This window comes from Zea mays, chromosome 1 (assembly GCF_902167145.1).
Source record: "Zea mays cultivar B73 chromosome 1, Zm-B73-REFERENCE-NAM-5.0, whole genome shotgun sequence".
In the NCBI taxonomy this organism is placed as follows: domain Eukaryota; kingdom Viridiplantae; phylum Streptophyta; class Magnoliopsida; order Poales; family Poaceae; genus Zea; species Zea mays.
In genome coordinates this window covers 75893229-75910413 of record NC_050096.1, presented here as the reverse complement: position 1 = coordinate 75910413, position 17185 = coordinate 75893229, and positions in this window count along the sequence as shown.

Here is a 17185-nt window from a genome sequence, read left to right as displayed (position 1 = left end):
CATATCTCTGATAACTTGTAAAAAGGTTCTTACTTTGAAGTTAGATTAAAACAAGTTGCCTATGATATGCTGATGCCTATAGTAGCTGATGTCCTTCTCAAGCTTCGGGAACCCAACACTCTTAAACATGGTACTTATAATTTTAGCACCAGCATGGTCATGGATGCATCCCACGACTTCTTCGTCGACCCCGCCAAAGAGCATTGACCCTGGCTGGTAACCACAGGAGATCGCATATTCTTTCAACTCTGACTTGTCCTCTTTAGAGAGTTGTTGGCCGCCCAAGTGTCGTAGGTCGAAATTCACTCCCTCTAAAGAGGTTTCATCAATTTTCTTTCCCTTGTCTGAAATTGCCACGACCACCTCCTTCTCCACAACCACATCTGATATAAGTCTGTCAATTTCGGACAGAGTGCTTGTGAGGTTTTCATCTTCGACTGTAGCGGTGGCTTCGACATCTGTCGCTTTGGCAGCTTTGTTTGCCGAAGCCGGGGGAGGGGTTTGCTCAATCGCTTGTAGTATATTCATCATGTGTCGTTTCTTCTGACCCCCGTCTCTCCCATCAGCAGTCAAAGAGACTTCCTTTTTCTGTAAGAGGCTGGTCAGTTCCAATCCCAGAAGACTTAGCGGTGTAAATGGGAAGGACTTGGTCATTACCTTCAATATTTCTGAGACCTCAACAGTAGAAGACGAAGGGCTTCCAGTTGGTTTCAGCACATCTTGGTTCTTTGTCTTCTCAGAGGATTTTTCAGCAAGTTTCCACTTTTTAGGAGCCGATACCTTCGGCTCCGGCATTGTTTTCATCTTCTTCAAAGTTTCTTGGTCTTCTTTGACGAACCAGATGGCTTGCCTAGCCAGAATACTCACAACTCTCTTTCTTTTCACCCCGGTCCCTTCCTCAAGTCTGTCGTAATCTGGATATTCAAAATTCAGGGCATCCATCACCTGATTCAACCATCGTTTCGCTCGGGTGCTAAAGGTAGCAGTCATTAACTGGTCTTCTTTCTTCATATAATTTTCGAGGATCTCATTGCACATGGTTTCTATCATTTCTAACCATTCAAATCATGGTTCTTTAAATTTCTTCTGAAATTTGAAACGGTAGGGAAGTCGAACAAGTTCATATTTTTCCCTCCTTTGTTCTTATTTGGCATCCCCCATCCGCTAGAGGTTGGGAAAGTTTTGTTTGCCAGATATTCTTGCACTAAGTCCCTAGTGCTAATATGACTAGCTACCACCCTGAATTCTACTTCGACCAGCTGGCATGGGGAGCTGAGTTACATGTTGTATAATGGCCTCGTCATGCCGAAGCTTAATCTCAGAGGACTCATTACCATAGTCATGAGTTTCTCTCTCTTCTTCTCGTCAGCCTTCACGTAAAACCATTCGCTAGTCCACCCGGTTGGCCATTTAGTACGATAGCCAATCACCGCAACCTTGGTATCCTTCCGGTATGCAAAATTATAGCACCCAAAATTATAGTCCTTCCCATTCACGACCATCGGCTCTAGCCTTTGTTTGATAGTGCAGTTCATGCACTCGGTAGAATCCTTCGGCATTCGCGCTTTTACCTTGGCTTCAGAGAGCCCAAATGAAAATACTAAGCCTAACAATGGCATTCAGTGTCAGCTGATGGAGATATATTTCAAACCTCTTCAAAACCTCACCTATCATATCATACAGGGGAACGGAAGTCTTGCCCTGAAGAATCTTTTAAACACAACAACCTCATCTTCCTTTGGCTCTGGAACTACTTCTTCCTTAGCAAAACGGATCAGTTCATCGTCATTTCCCCCAAAACAGTCTAGCTTCTTCATCACAACCAAATCCCCTGCTGTTACGGTGGATCTTCCAAACTCAATATGGCTAGGCTTTGTCGGGCTTAGAATGTTGTTGTCTTCCTCACTTTCATTGTCACTTCTGTCTTCGGCCACAGTCTGTTCAGTTTCGGCAGTAGCACCTTCAGCAATAGCTTCTTCTGGTACAACCAAACATGATCGTCTCATCACCTCTGATATCGGTGCTGTTTCAGTTACTTTAGATTCGTCTCTCTCACGGGACACCCTAGCAGTGGATCTTACTCTAGCCATTTCAGTATTCAGTCTCCTTAAGACGAAGCTGATCTCGAGCGACGAAGCACTTGTTCGAAAGCGTAATGCAGAAAGCTTCGGCTTCGGTTAAAATTTTCAACAACGCAACAGTGCGATGGCAATGAATGTTGTGGTAACTTCTCACCAACCTGACTATTTATATAATGCTGCAGGTGAAGAAGGCGAACCGCCAGAACGTGTACACTGGCTGAACGGTGGATCGACCAGCGCCCGGAATATTTTAATCGTTTTTAATAACAAGCTCAGGGAAGGTGTTTTTCGGACCTTCGGTATTCCGATGCCGTCGTGATTTTCGCGGACCGAGCTCGTTATGAAAAAACGATCTAGCACCGCGAAGGGGCTACTGTTGGGGGTCTTCTTCTCCGCCGAAGGTCCTCAAGACATAAACACCTTCGACAAAGTGACACAAGAAGTCCGCTCTCCTTCTGCCGAAGGTTCTCAAGACGAAGACCTCGAGAAGGAGCAACAATGCAGAACGCCAAAGCTACCGATAGCTTCGGCTCAGATCAAGCAAACACTACTGGAAACAGGCGCTTTGCCGAGTGCCCGAAGCACTCGGCAAAGCCTTAAAAACACTCGGCAAAGCCTTAAAAACACTCGGCAAAGGCTTTGCCGAGTGTGACACTCGGCAAAGAAGGCTCGGCAAACAGTGCATCGGCAAAGCCTTCTTTGTCGAGTACTTTTCTCGGGCACTCGGCAATGAGGTTTGCCGAGTGCCAGGGAGCACTCGGCAAAGAAAAGTGGTCGTTACGGCAACGGGGTGACGGAGATGGCTTCTTTGCCGAGTGTCAAGGATGACACTCGGCAAAGGAGTTAACTTTGCCGAGTGTCTGCCCAGTAGCACTCGGCAAAGAGCCCGCCAGGGAGGGTCCCCATGTCAGGTTCTTTGCTGAGTGCTCTGTGTGACACTCGGCAAAGTGTGCCTCTTTGCCGAGTGTCAGCGACATAACACTCGGCAAAGTCCCTAAACCGGTGCCCAGGTCTTTGCTCTTTGCCGAGTGTTATGACCTTGACACTCGGCAAAGCACCTCTTTGTCGAGTGTTACACTCGGCAAAGTGACCAATATGTACCTTTTTATTTGTTTTTTGTATTCCATCCACACAAACAAAAGATATCACATATATATCACATATATACATCACAGATATCATCACAAACATAAATAGCCAACACAAACATAAAACCGTCACCACAAACATAAATATCCATCACAAACATAATTGTTCAACACAAGTATCAAACACAAACATAAGTCTCAAATGTCGCAAGCTCTCACATAAGTATCAAACACAGACATAAGTATTATACACAAGTTCTGAAGTCTAAAACAATGAAAACACAACACTCATGAAGGTGGGCGGCTTGACCGGGGCTGCATTGGACTGAACCCTTTCGGAGGGTTGTTGTATGCCACCCCAGATTGGCCCTGCACAGAGAAGAGATTGCATGTGTTATACCAGATGCATTACAAACATCTAACTACAATTTTGATACTCACAGGAGTGTGGAAGAGAGCAGGGTCAACTGGAGGGAACAATGGAGGTGGCGGAGCGATGCCCTGTTTGGCGCCAAGGCTCTGCATGTACTGGAACATCTCCGCCATCCTCTGATGATCTGCCCGGCGCTCCGCCTCCCGCTCCGCCATCATCCTCGCCTCCATCTCGTGACGTTCCCTCCTCTCTTCTTCTAGTTGGGTCTATAATATTACAAGCCAACGTTATAGTAACTCAAAGAGTAGGTATATAACTCAAGGAAGGACGAGTTACAGAAGCACTAACCTCGAGTTGTTGTATGCGATGCTATGAGCTGTCGTGCCGAGGTCGTATGGCTGGACTCGAGCCCGTGCTCCTTGCTCTCACCTGAGACAGAGTGGGAGTGGAGGACGAGTCGATTGCCCCGTCGGCAATCCAGTACCGCCCATGTCTCTTGCCTCCTCTGACCCTCATGAGCACATCGGGGTCGATCAGCTCGGTGCTCGGATCATAGTCTGGGCCATGGACCTCCTGCGCCATGGCGGTCTAGTCATGGAGGCGGCTATAGACGGCGGGGTTGGTGTAGGCCGCGGGCCCGTCATCCGGGTTGTAGGTGACGTCGAACGTCGCCTTACCCTTATGGGCCATAGCATAGGCCGAGAAGGTGGAGCAAGGCCGGCCACCATGTGACGCCGACTGCAAAGAAAACCAACGAGATAGTTAGAAATAATATCTAACTCAGTGCTATATATCTAAATAAAAAAGATGGCGTACCCATGCTTCGGCATATTGGCCCAGGCTCCGGCTGCCTTGGTGGTGGGAGGGGTCTTGCATCATCAAACGCCGTTCCCGGCTAGCGTTGTGCACCTCGTCCCACTCAGCCAAACACCACCTATCCACCATCTACTCCCAGCACAGAGGATGTGCGGCGCACCAATGTGGAATCATCTACAAAGTAAACACGTAAAGTGCATATCAGAAGATAAAATAAAATTCATGCATGGAGTACTGGTACCAAACATGCATGACTTTACTTGCAGGTACTGCTCCCTGGTCAACGACATGGTTCGGGCTTAAGTTTTGGTCACCCTCTCCCCAAGGACAGAGTCGTGGTAGGTGATGATGGCCTGGATTCGGGCCTCATAGTGCATGTCCACGACGAGCTTCTTACAGCTCGTGGTGGCCACCACATTCGCCCTAGCCTCGTATCCAGCATCGCATCTGAAGAAATCCTGCATACAAAAATGATGTATCCATACATTATTTCAAGAATTTGCAACGAATGCGACATATTTTACATTATACTAAGACTTACCCATAGCTCTTGCTTCACCCTCTCCGCCTTGTTATTGAATTCCCGGCCATCCCGGTCTACTGCATCGGGGCGACGGTGTAGTTGTCGAAGGTGAAGGCTGGGCTCGTCACTCCGGCGTACTCCACAAGTCCAGGGAAGTGTTCCCTGCACAGCAGGCCGAGGATGCCATTGGGGGGGGCGACGATGACCCCCAGCATAATCCAAAACCGTCCAAGACCTGTCCAAGTGATAAATAAAAAGTATTAGTTTATATTATGATTTTGAACACATAATATGAACAAGAATGAAGAACATAAAGTTACATACCTCTCCCCTTCCGGCCGAATCAGCGGCCGCCTGTCCCGAAGTATGGGACGCTGAGGGAGACTCGCGGGGCCTCTCAGGTATAGCTCCTCGAACTTGAGCCGCCTGAACCTGAGGCGTCCTGCTGCTGGTCATCGTTGTCCTGCTGCTGGTCGTCGTCGTCCTGAGGCGCTGCCTGCTGCTGCGCTGCCTGCTCTGCCTCGTCCGCCGTCCTACTCCTCCTCCCCCTCCTCCTCCTCAGCCAACCGCCCACCATATTTGTCCAACAACCTGCAATTAAGAGTAAACAAATAAGCACATATAAAAAGATTAAAAATAGGTGCGAAATAAAAAGTCATATAGCATTACATCGATTAAAAATAATCTTCATATGTGTCGGGGTTAGCCGGATCATAACTCTCATCATCACTATCAAGCATTTCAATCTCAACACCATCGGAAGACGCAAGTTTGTCATTAATGTCATTGCCTTCAAGGATTACTAAGTCATTATCATTTTGCACCTCATCATCCTCCTCATCAACAACCATTTTAATATCTACGTCCATTTCGATAGCTTCAGTTAAGTCTATCTCAAATCGCCCTTCTAGCCCATCTTCTTGGAAGAACTCTCCATCATAAGTGTCCGGGTCTAAGTTGTAATCTTCATTGTTAGGAACAGGTAACCTCCCGTGCGGCGATACCTTATACACAACATCCCAACCCTTAAGATGTTCTTTCGTTTGACACGCATATGGGAGATAATACACTTGTGTGGCCAGTTGGGCCACGATATAGACATCGTCTCCTGCTAAGGTGGAATCTTGTCGAATTTCGACTATCCCAAGATTAGAATGTGTCTGTCTCGTCACTTGAGGGTCAAACCAATGACATTTGAATATCACTGGAGTAAGAGGTTTGGAACCATAAAAATTGAGCTCATATATTTCTTCGATTCATCCAAAATAATCGACAATGTCAAGGCCGGGCATAAAGACTCTAGAACACATTGTTTTCCGATTGGGCCGACTTTTGTCGTAGTTTGTTGTGCGAAAACGGTATCCATTGACGTCATACCCAGAATATTTCTTGACCCTATAAGCAAAGTCGTTGGCTACTTGTCTCAACTCGGCACTCATAGACGGATCTCTTTGGCCCTGCAAGTATTCGCAAGTTAAAAGACGCTAAATTGAGTTCAAAGACGTATCTCTTTTACAAACTAAGCATGTACCTTACGTTTGAACCAGGAAATGAAATCGGGCAACCCATTTCTCGCACCCTTTCTAAGAAGAGCGTCATATTCCTGTGGAGTGGGGTCCCTTGATCGACGCCAGAATTCATGAAGAAATTGTTCCATGTATGGCGTCACTTCTTCAAGGTTGGTCAATACGTATAGCATGATATGCCGCCACTCTTCATGTGTCAGGGTCTTGGTGGTCGAGCCACTTGCGCTTCCGAGTTGGCCTCGAAATATGCTAAGGTTCGATTCATTGTTGCCATCATTGTAACGAGGGGGTGGATTATGCACGCTCGGCAGTTTGTCACCATAATAAGTTGTTGTAAAGTTTGAGACCTCCTCTAGAATGTATGCCTCTGCAATGGAAGCCTCAATTTTGCATTTATTTCTACATTTCTTTCGAATAGTCTTTAGACATCTCTCGATTGGATAGCACCAACGTCCCTGCATGGGCCCCCCATTCGTGCCTCATAGGGGAGATGAAGAATCAAATGTTGCATTGGATTGAAGAAGCCGGGTGGAAATATCTTCTCAAGCTTACACAGTAACACAGGTGCCAATCTTTCCAAGTCTGCAACCACGGTCCGAGATAACTCTTTTGCACAAAGCTGACGGAAGAAATAGCTCAACTCTGAAAGCGCTAGCAGTCATGCTCAGGGACATAGCCTCGAACCATTGCAGGAAGAATCCGTTCAATCCATATGTGGAAGTCATGGCTCTTCATCCCTAAGACTCGCATAGTAGATAAGTTCACCCCCCTACTCAGGTTAGCTGCATACCCATCAGGGAACATCAACATCTTGATCCACTGAAGTACTTCCTTCCTCTGGGCCCTGCTTAGGACGAAATCGGCCTTAGGCCTTCTCCACGTCTTTCCGCCACTTGGCAGCTTCATCTCTAGTTTTGGTCTATCACATAACGCTGCCAGATCCACTCTTGCCTTCACATTATCCTTTGACTTATCAGGAATGTCCATAATTGTTGCCCACAGTGCCTCGGCAACATTCTTTTCAGTGTGCATCACGTCAATGTTGTGTGGAAGGAGCAGGTCGTCATAATAGGGGAGCCGAGTCAAGCCAGACTTATGTGTCCACAAATACCCTCATTCTCCTTCTCATTAAAAATGTGATTGTGTCTACTTTGATTACATTAATATAAACATGTCTACTTTGATTACATTAATATAAACATGTGTTTGTTCAAACTATATCATGGTAAATAATATAAACATGCATATAAACATGCATAAAATCATGAACATGCATATAAACACACATATAAATAATATAAACACGCATAATTTATACCTTCGGTGGCGGGCGGCTGTAACACCCTGAATTTGGAAGTATAAAATTTCTTTTCTAATATCCACCAAATTCAGGTTGTTACTCTGTCATTTCTCTGCTTTCCTTATCTTTTTCCCAAAATTGGACAATTATTTTATTTTATATGTAGGTGTAAGCTTAGTAAAGTAAAATAATAGAGGATTCTTGAATGTTGCATCACATGCTGGAGCACATATTTCTATTGATGAACTTATTTGTTGTACATTTATTTAACTTATGTGTCATACTTGTTGGAGACTTGTTCTTAAATGCTTCGGCTTGAAAGAAGGTAAAAATACAAGCGTGACGCAAAAGTAAATGCCAAGTCAGCGTGAACAGTACGGGGGCACTGTTCACATATTTATAGGCACGGGACATAGCTCATGTAAAATTACATCCATGCCCTTTACATTTGGTAGTAATTCTATAGTAATCCACCGAGGTCTGAATAGCCTTTTCATCTTTAAGTCGGTTTCCTTTTCTGCTATCACGCCGAAGCTTTCCTGCTCACAGCTTCGGCGCTGTGTCAACCTTCGTATTCTTTGGGCTTCTCCCATTGTGATACCGATTTGAGTCCGAAGATACCTGTTCACACATTATACTCCAGAAATATTGTTAAATCATGTTTTTGAGGACCTTCGGAAGCCGAAGGCCCCCAACAGTAGCCCCTCGCAATATTAATTTGTTAGAATAATAAATTTAGATTGCGACATGGATGAAGGCCTTAAGCCGAAGGTCCGAAAAAACACCTTTCCTTTGCTAGAATAGCAACATTCACTGACAAGCGGGGTTTTCCAATTTTCAATGCACTGGGCGTATAAATAAGAGCATTCCACGAGCTCACTTGGTACGCTTTCTTGCCATCTTCTCTTGCTTACTCAATTTTTACCTCTTGCGCACCAACACTTGCTTGGCTTTTTAAGTTTTTAAGCTTCGGCTTTGAAAACAATTTTTTAGCATTTTCGAAGATGTCTGAAGACAAAAAGGCTGCTATTAAGATGAAGCTGAGTCTCTCTGAAGAGAAAAACCTGGGGTTTCTTGAAGCAATGTCGAAAACCAATACAGAAAAGATCACCAAAGAGATTTTAGAAGGTTTATCTGAAGATACTGATGACAGCGACAGTTATGATGCGGATAGCGGTGATGAAGACTCCGAAGATCGCCCTTGGCGACCAAGCCATGCGGTTTTCGGCAAATCAAGTATCAAAGAAAATCATCTTGTCAACATGAGGGGAAGATATTTCCGGGACTTGTCCGTTGTGAGGGCCGACGAAGGAGAAAAGACTTGTCCGACCCCTAAGAAAAATGAAGTCGTAGTGTTCCGAAGCTTTTTGAAAGCTGGATTACGATTTCCCCTGAGCAGCTTTGTCGTAGAGGTGCTGAAAATATTTGAAATCTATCTTCACCAACTTACCCCCGAAGCAATCACAAGGATGAATATCTTCGTGTGGGCCGTGAGAAGCCAAGGTCTGGAACCTGATGCGAAAAGTTTCTGCAACATACACGAATTGTTATACGAGACAAAACCCTGGGGTAAGGAGCAATATCACAATAATTTCGGCTGCTACAGTTTCGTCTGTCTGTCTGGGTCAAGCTGTCCTGTGCCAACCTTTTGGAAGAGATGGCCCGGCGACTGGATGACAGAATGGTTTTATGTGAAGAATGACCTGAAAACACGGGAAGATATTAAAGGTATAATTATGCGCCCTATTTGGCAACGCTTCGGCCTACGGAGGCCGAAGGTTGAAATGAATGAAGCTGCCGAAGAATGCCAGAGAGCCTTCGGAGTTATTTGCTCTTTCATTGGAACGAGGGATCTGGTCCAAGAGCATATTGCCTTCAGAGTATGGCCGCTCGCGGAAAAATGGGAAATGCCGCAAGAGACCATAAAGGAGGCTGACGAAGGTGGACTTATCAGGCTGAAGTATGGTTTCAAGTTCGGAGATAAATTCGTTGAGCCAGATGATGACTGGCTAAAAAGCATTGAAAATTTAAGTGACGAACTACTTGGGGTTTATTCAAAGGCCGAAGATACTGCATTGTCAGCAGCCTTCGGTGGCCGGAAAAAGAAAAGACTGAACCGAGTGTTTGACGCAATTGGGTTTGTGTACCCGGACTACCACTATCTAGCGCGGGGCCAAAAAAGAAAAAGCGCAACTTCTGCACAGGAAACTGCTTTAGCCGCTCCCAGCGAGCCAGCGCCGAAGAGACAAAGGGTAAAGGTTCTCACACACCGGCCACGCTACATTGAACCAGCTACAGTGCCTGAGTTCGCCGGTGAAACCTCTTCGGCCACCGATATTAAAGAACCAACTTCATTGTCGAAGATCGAAGAAAAAGCTGAAGCACCCTCAGCAGAGAAAACAGAAAAACCGAGAACTGAAGGAACGAAAATATTGGAAATTTTAAGTCCTTCAGCAAGTGTTGAGACAATAAAAAACCAAAAGGGCCCAGCAGTGACCCCGAAAAGAAAAAGAATGGTCAATGTGCTAGATGTACTGGAGACAATTAAGTCCTCAAGCACGACTCCGAAGAAGACTGTTGAAACTTCCGAAGCGGAAACTGAAATCTTTGATACTAAAGCTCCAAAGCAACAAACTAAGACTGAAGCTGGGCCTTCAGAGCCCATGAAGGTAAAATCCTTGGAAACCGAGGAAGAAAAAATGACGGAGCCAATTCTTGTTGAAGAAACCAGTGCTGTTGCCCCCGAAGCATCCCCCAAAGTCCTTGATTATATTGTTCGACATGCTTCGGGGAAAAAGTTATCAGAAGAAGAAGTTTTTGAAGCTAATCACTATGCCAAAGAATTGAAATATCCGAAGGGGGCACTAGTGTTCAATGGTACAAATGAAGAAGATTTCCTATACTGCCTCCCGGATAACAAAGAATTACTCGTCTGCCGGGAAATGGCCCGAAGCATGGGGTTTCCGAAACTGGAGGCTGGCCTCTGCGCGATGACAAAGGACGATCTTGCGGACAGCCTTGCGTATAATAGCCTGAAGGTACGAGATCTGCGCATTTGGAAACTTTATGATTTGAAATCTATTCTTTTATTCTTATACTAACTCTTTTATATATAGGGTTTAATATTAAGCAACGCGCTGAGAGCGCAAAAGAATGCCGAAGACGAGAGCTATGAAATTGCTTTCAACAACCTTCAAACAGAGGTTATCAAACTAAGAAACGAAGCCTTGGAAAAGGACAAAATTCTAGTTACATTGGTGGATAAAATAAAGGAGGACGAAGCTGCCTCTAAAGCACAAGCTGCAGCTCAAAAGCACGAGATTGACGATCTTCGGAAGCAATTAGCCCGAGCTAAAGAAGAACGCATTCTTGAAGAAACAAAGCGAGAACTTAGCGACCAATGGGCAAATCATTTAGAAGGAACTGTTGAAGAGCTTCGTTCGTCCAAGAAAAGATGCTATGACAAATCTATGGAGTGTGTTAAGAAAATGAAAGCTAGCTTCGCCAGCGTTGGTGCATTCTCGAGCGAAGAAAACTTTACAAGAGGCAACCCCGAAGGTCCCATCGAATGGATTAATCACGAAGCTGAGGCCTTTGAGGAAATTTTAAATAGCCGCGGAGACATATGCGCTTTTTCGGGTGCCAGGGGGATTGCCACCATTTTGGAGAGAAAAGGCTGTGAGCATATAAAGATTTTAGCACAATCCGAAGCTACCTTGTCCTTCGAAGATGCAAAAGATCCTTCAGCCGAAGCTAGCATGGTTGGTGGAAATTTTTTTACCGATATCTAGGACAATGGTGGTCGAGAAATGGCCCGAGAAATTATCCAAAAAAGCGAAAAAGGCATCCGTGACACTAGAAAAGTAGCAGAGGCTGTTGAGAAAAGCGCAGAGCCCGAAGGGCAAATAGGTATTAACTAATGGTTTTTATTGTGTTATAATTTTTGATTTTAAACTTCGTTCGCAATTTGTAATAGCAATGTAGCCGTATCCTGTCCTCCCTCAGATCCTACTAAAGCGCCTCCGGGCCCTCACCCGAAAGATAACGATGAAATTAAAAAGATGGCTGAAGCTATCATGGATCAAGTTGTCAATCAACTCCTGAACGAAGCTGCGGAAGTAGTACTTAGGGAAGACTAGGTGCTATTGTAAAAACATCTGAAATGTAATATGTGTAATATCTTGTAACCCTGAATGTAATATACTTGTTTTTTTATGGTTCAATTCTTTACGATGCATGAAATTTACATACGTACCGTTTTTGAGTCTTTGACGAAAAAACACCTTCCCTTCTTTTCATGCTTCGTGAAGAAGAATTTTCATTTATCACAACGATATCCATAGTGTTCTGATGAAGAATATCCAAGCTTCGTGAAAATATTTTTCGAAGCTACACTCCGAAGATCAATATTGTATCTCCTTGTGACTTAGCATGATTTTCCCTTTTTCAAAGCATTCTTCCGAAGATCAATATTGTGTCCCCTTCTTGTGCCATATGCAGCATGATATATGATGCTTATGCTATGCGAAATGATGTGATGATGTTATGCTATGTAAAATGGTATTTATTCCGAAGATACACGCACATCCCTGCAATAAAGCACATAATCTTTTTAAATCAGCGTTGACTTTTCGCTGTAAGCCTCCCTTAGGAGCTTCTTCGCCTTTTACTTCAGCGGAATCAGCGTTTATTTTTCGTTGTAAGCCTCCCTTAGGAGCTTCTTCGCCTTTTACTTTCGACGGTATTTGCGTTGACTTTTCGCGCTTCGCCTTTTACTTAGGCGGTATCAGCGTTTATTTTTCGCTGTAAGCTCTGCATTCCCTTTGGAACGACTTTTGAGCAGAAAACTTACACTGCGCTCCCTTTGGAACGGCTTTTTGTAACTTCAGCAAACTTACTCTGCGTTCCTTGGAACGACTTTTTGTTGCTTCGAAGAATTCATGCCGTGCCTTTTAAAACAAACTCTTGATAATTCGAAGGTCCTTCTTGCTATCGCAAATCTTTAAGCTTCAACAACTTAAGCCTGTAGAGGAAATATATTTTCCTTGTGGCAAACAACGAAACCATTACGTGAGATTTGAAAAGTGTCCTTTATTACACAGAAAATAAAACTGAATGGAAAAGACTACTATCAAGGTAGGATATTTGTCAATAAATGTGCTTCGACTCTGGCACAGTGCTATTGACTGTGCGAGCTTCGGACTGTTCCCTGAAGTCCCTTTGGTGTTGAGCATATTGGCCCCCTTCTGGCTGCTGGCCTTGTTGCAGCGGTGGTGGAGGCGGAGGCTGTTGCCAGGAAGCTTGAGGTTGACTCGCCGAAGCTACAGAAACTGCAGGGTGGTTGCCTACATATTCTGGGATATAAGGCGAATGATACGAAGCAGTGTGCATGATCTGCTTCGGCTGACCCTGTTGTGCTGCAGCTTCGGCTATCTCCTTTTGCTTCTGGATGGTAACATGGCACATCCTGGTGGTATGGCCCTTGTTTTCACCACAGAACAAGCAAAATGTTCTCCTTGGTTGATCTCCAAATCTTTCGCCGAAGCCCCTGGCGCCTCAGCCTCTTGGAGCTGGCGGCCGGAAGGAGCTTTGCTGTTGCCCCAAAGCCTGTGAAGAGCACTGTGGCCTTTGCTGGTGACTCCCCTTATCATCATTTTGAGTAGAGTTGTGAATTGACCTGACGTGCCTCGGATAAAATCTTCCTCCGAAGCCCCTGGTCATTTCGGAAAACCTGAAAGCCTCCTCCCTTCTTTGACGAAAATCATTGTCGGCCCGAATATACTCGTCCATCTTCTAGAGCAGCTTCTCCAAAGTTTGAGGAGGCTTCCTAGCAAAGTACTGAGCTGAAGGTCCTGGCCGAAGTCCTTTGATCATGGCCTCAATGACAATTTCGTTGGGCACTGTTGGCGCCTGTGCCCTCAAACGCAAGAACCTCCGGACATACGCCTGAAGGTATTCTTCGTGATCCTGTGTGCACTGGAATAGAGCTTGAGCAGTGACCGGCTTCGTCTGAAACCCTTGGAAGCTGGTTAACAACATGTCCTTCAGCTTTTGCCATGAAGTGATCGTTCCTGGTCGAAGGGAGGAATACCAGGTTTGAGCAACACTCCTGACAGCCATAACAAAAGATTTTGCCATGACTCCAGTATTGCCACCATACGAAGATACTGTTGCCTCGTAGCTCATCAAAAACTGCTTCGGGTCTAAATGGCCGTCAAATATAGGAAGCTGGGCGGCTTGTAGGACGGAGGCCAAGGTGTAGCCTGCAGCTCAGCGGACAGAGGAGAAGCATCATCAAAAGCAAAATTTCCATGGTGGAAATTCTCATACCAGTCATCTTCGTTGAAGAAATCCTCCTGATGAAGGTCTTTGTGCTGAGGTCTTCGGTTCTGCTCATCCTGAGTAAGATGACGAACTTCTTCAGAGGCTTCGTCTATCTGCCTTTGCAGTTCAGCTAGCCTGGCCATCTTTTCCTTCTTCCTCTGCACCTGTTGATGAAGCATCTCCATGTCTCTGATTTCTTGGTCTAGCTCATCCTCTTGCAGTGTCGGGCTGACAGCCTTCCTCTTCTGGCTTCGGGCCTCCCGAAGGGAGAGAGTCTCCTGATTGGGGTCCAACGGTTGCAGAGTTGCAGCCCCAGTTGCTGAAGCTTTCTTCGGCGCCATAGTGAAGGTTTATGATTGCCAAAGGTGTTCAAAACTCAAAGAGTGGAAGTGAGTTCACCGGAAAACAAATAAGTAAGGCAAATGGAAAACAAATAGAAAAGGGAAAACAAAACCAGCCCAACAGCCCCTCCTCCTCTCAGCCCAACTCGGCCTGGCTGCCCAGCACCGTAGCGCGCAGCCCACCCCGTTTCCCCTTTTTCCTCCCCGCGGCCCAGCAGCTCCCCCCGGCCCACCCCGCAGCGCGCGGCCTAGTGCCCCCGCGGCCACCAGCGCGCCCCCCACCATGGCCCAGCTCGCGCGCGAGCAGCCGTGCGGCCCATTCGCGCGCCTGGCCCAACGTCGCGCCCACCCCTCCCCTTGGGCTGCCGGTGTGGTCGGCCCAGCTCGCGCCACTTCCCCCGCCCAGCCTGCCCGGCCCAGCTCGCGCCCCCCCCTTCCCAGGCCGCCAGGCCAACTCGGCCCAGCGACCAGGCCGCGCCCCAACCCATTTTCCCGCACGCACGCAGCCCCGCACGCGAGCGTGGGCGCTCCCAGCCACAGCCAGGAGCACTGTTCCTCTTCCCCAAACTGCACGAAGTGATTTTCTCGCCCACGGCGCCGTTTTTGTGCCCACATCTCTCGTTTTTCTCTCTCTACCTCTCGGACGCAGGCCCTACCTCCCTCTGTCTTCCCCGCGCCCGCGTCCCGGTTGCTGCCCGCGAGCTCGCGGCGGCGCGGCACGCAGCCTGCGTGGCCTGTGGCATGCAGCCAGCGCGACGACCGGCGGTGAGGCCCAGCCAGCCGCCCCTGCTCCACCCCCGGCGCGGCCAGCCTGCGCGGGTGCGCGCGAGCTCGGCGCAGCCAGCGCCGCGGCCAGCCTGCGCGGTAGCGCGCCCGTGCACCCAGGCGCGGCAGTGTCTCCAGGCGAGCCCTCCCCTGCACGCCTGCCCCAGCGTGGCTGTGCATGTGCCCCCGACGCAACCTCGCGCGCATCCTGCGTAACCCCGGTGTGTCGTCGTTGCCATCGTCGTCCGTGCCCGCAGCAACCCCGGCGTAATCTGCGCGGCATAGCGGCAGCCTCGCCGTCGCTTCGCGTCGTGCGCGCAGCACGTCCTCGTACTTCGCCGCGAGCTCGTCCGGTCGTCCGCCGTCGTCGCGGGGTGAGCATCGTCTACACGTTAGTAACATCGTTTCGCTATGTCTCATGTTTTAAATAATTAATTATGGTGTTGTTTAACTAACACTAATTAATTAGACTTTTCTATTAAATTAAACTAACTTATAGTTATTAACTTGCATTTTATAAATGCACATCGACGTGTTTAATATTGATTAGCAATTATCACGCGTCGTCGCATGCCGTTCGCGTGTGTCACGCACCTTGCTGCACGTCGTTCGCACGTATCTCGCGTGTCGATCACGTGTGTCGCACGGCGTGTGCGCGTGATAATAAATTGTCTTCGCTTATAAGCACTCATGTTAGTAACACTAATTCGTCAGGTCTAATATGTTAGATAATTAACTTAAGGTTCGCTCGATTAATATTTATTAGATTGATATTTCAATTAGATTAAATATGTAGTGTTCGACTGCGCTTTTATAATAAATATTAACATGACCATTATTAACTTAACTGCTTTATAATTATTTAATATTTGTTTAGTATAAACGCGTCACCTATTTAGTTTTCCTCGTCAGTCGCGCGTGCTGTTCCGCGCGCGGTGGCGTGCTGCTTTGCGCGTCATTCGCGCTCGTCGCGCGCTCTGTTTCGTGTGTCGTCAGCATGCTGGGTCGCGCGTGTTCGCGCGTCGTTTTCACGCTATCGTGTTATTTCGTGTATCGTAAGTTCGCCTCGCTTAGAATCTCTCGTGCTAATTGGATTAGTTATTTATTTGACAGCTGTTAGACCAACTCCAGCAGTGTGCGACTCCGTATCCCTAAAACGCGCGGCCGACACATTCTCTCTCCTCTCCGTATCCGGCTCCGTTTCCAGCAACACTCCCCATCCCACTCCGCATGCAGTCTATGACACCTGGGGCCCGCCAGCAGGCGCGCGCGCCCGCGAGAGAGCTGCGGAGAGGAGAGAGAAAGCGTGGAAATGGGGAGTCTGGGTACACGCCGTGCGTTTTACGGAGCCGGATACGGAGCCTGCTGGACTGATGAATAGTGTGCTAGACTCCGCAAAATACGGATACGGAGCCGCATGCGGAGTGCTGCTGGAGTTGGTCTTAGTGTAGCAGATTGAATCAAAACTACATAGCAGTTATAATTTATATTTGATAATGTCGAATTAAATGTGTTAGTTAATATTTGTTTAGCCTAAACCCGTTAACCTTGAAAGGGAAATGTGCCTTTGGGCCATTTCTAAGTATTTTGGTGATTGAGTGCAAACACAAGTGCTTAAATGTGAAAATATGCCCAAGGATGATCAAAGTGCAAATCACAAGTTAAGGTATGTTTCTAAGCCTTAGTACATTGGTTTTGTGTACTAATATATTTGTCTAAGTGTTAGAAACAGATAGAAGAAGAGAAGAGAAGACTTGGCTGTGTACAGCCAAGGGGCTGCTTCGGTCTGGGGCACCGGACTGTCCGGTGGTGCACCGGACAGTGTCCGGTGGTGCACCGGACAGTGTCCGGTGCGCCAGGCTGCCTCGGCCGAAGAGGCCGCTCTCGGGTTTTTCTCCGGCGACTTCGGCTAAAATTCACCGGACTGTCCGGTGTGCACCGGACTGTCCGGTGAGCCAACGGTCGGCCGGGCCAACGGTCGGCCGCGCGATCGGCGCGCGACACGTGGCCGAGCCAACGGTCGGAAGGGAGCACCGGACTGTCCGGTG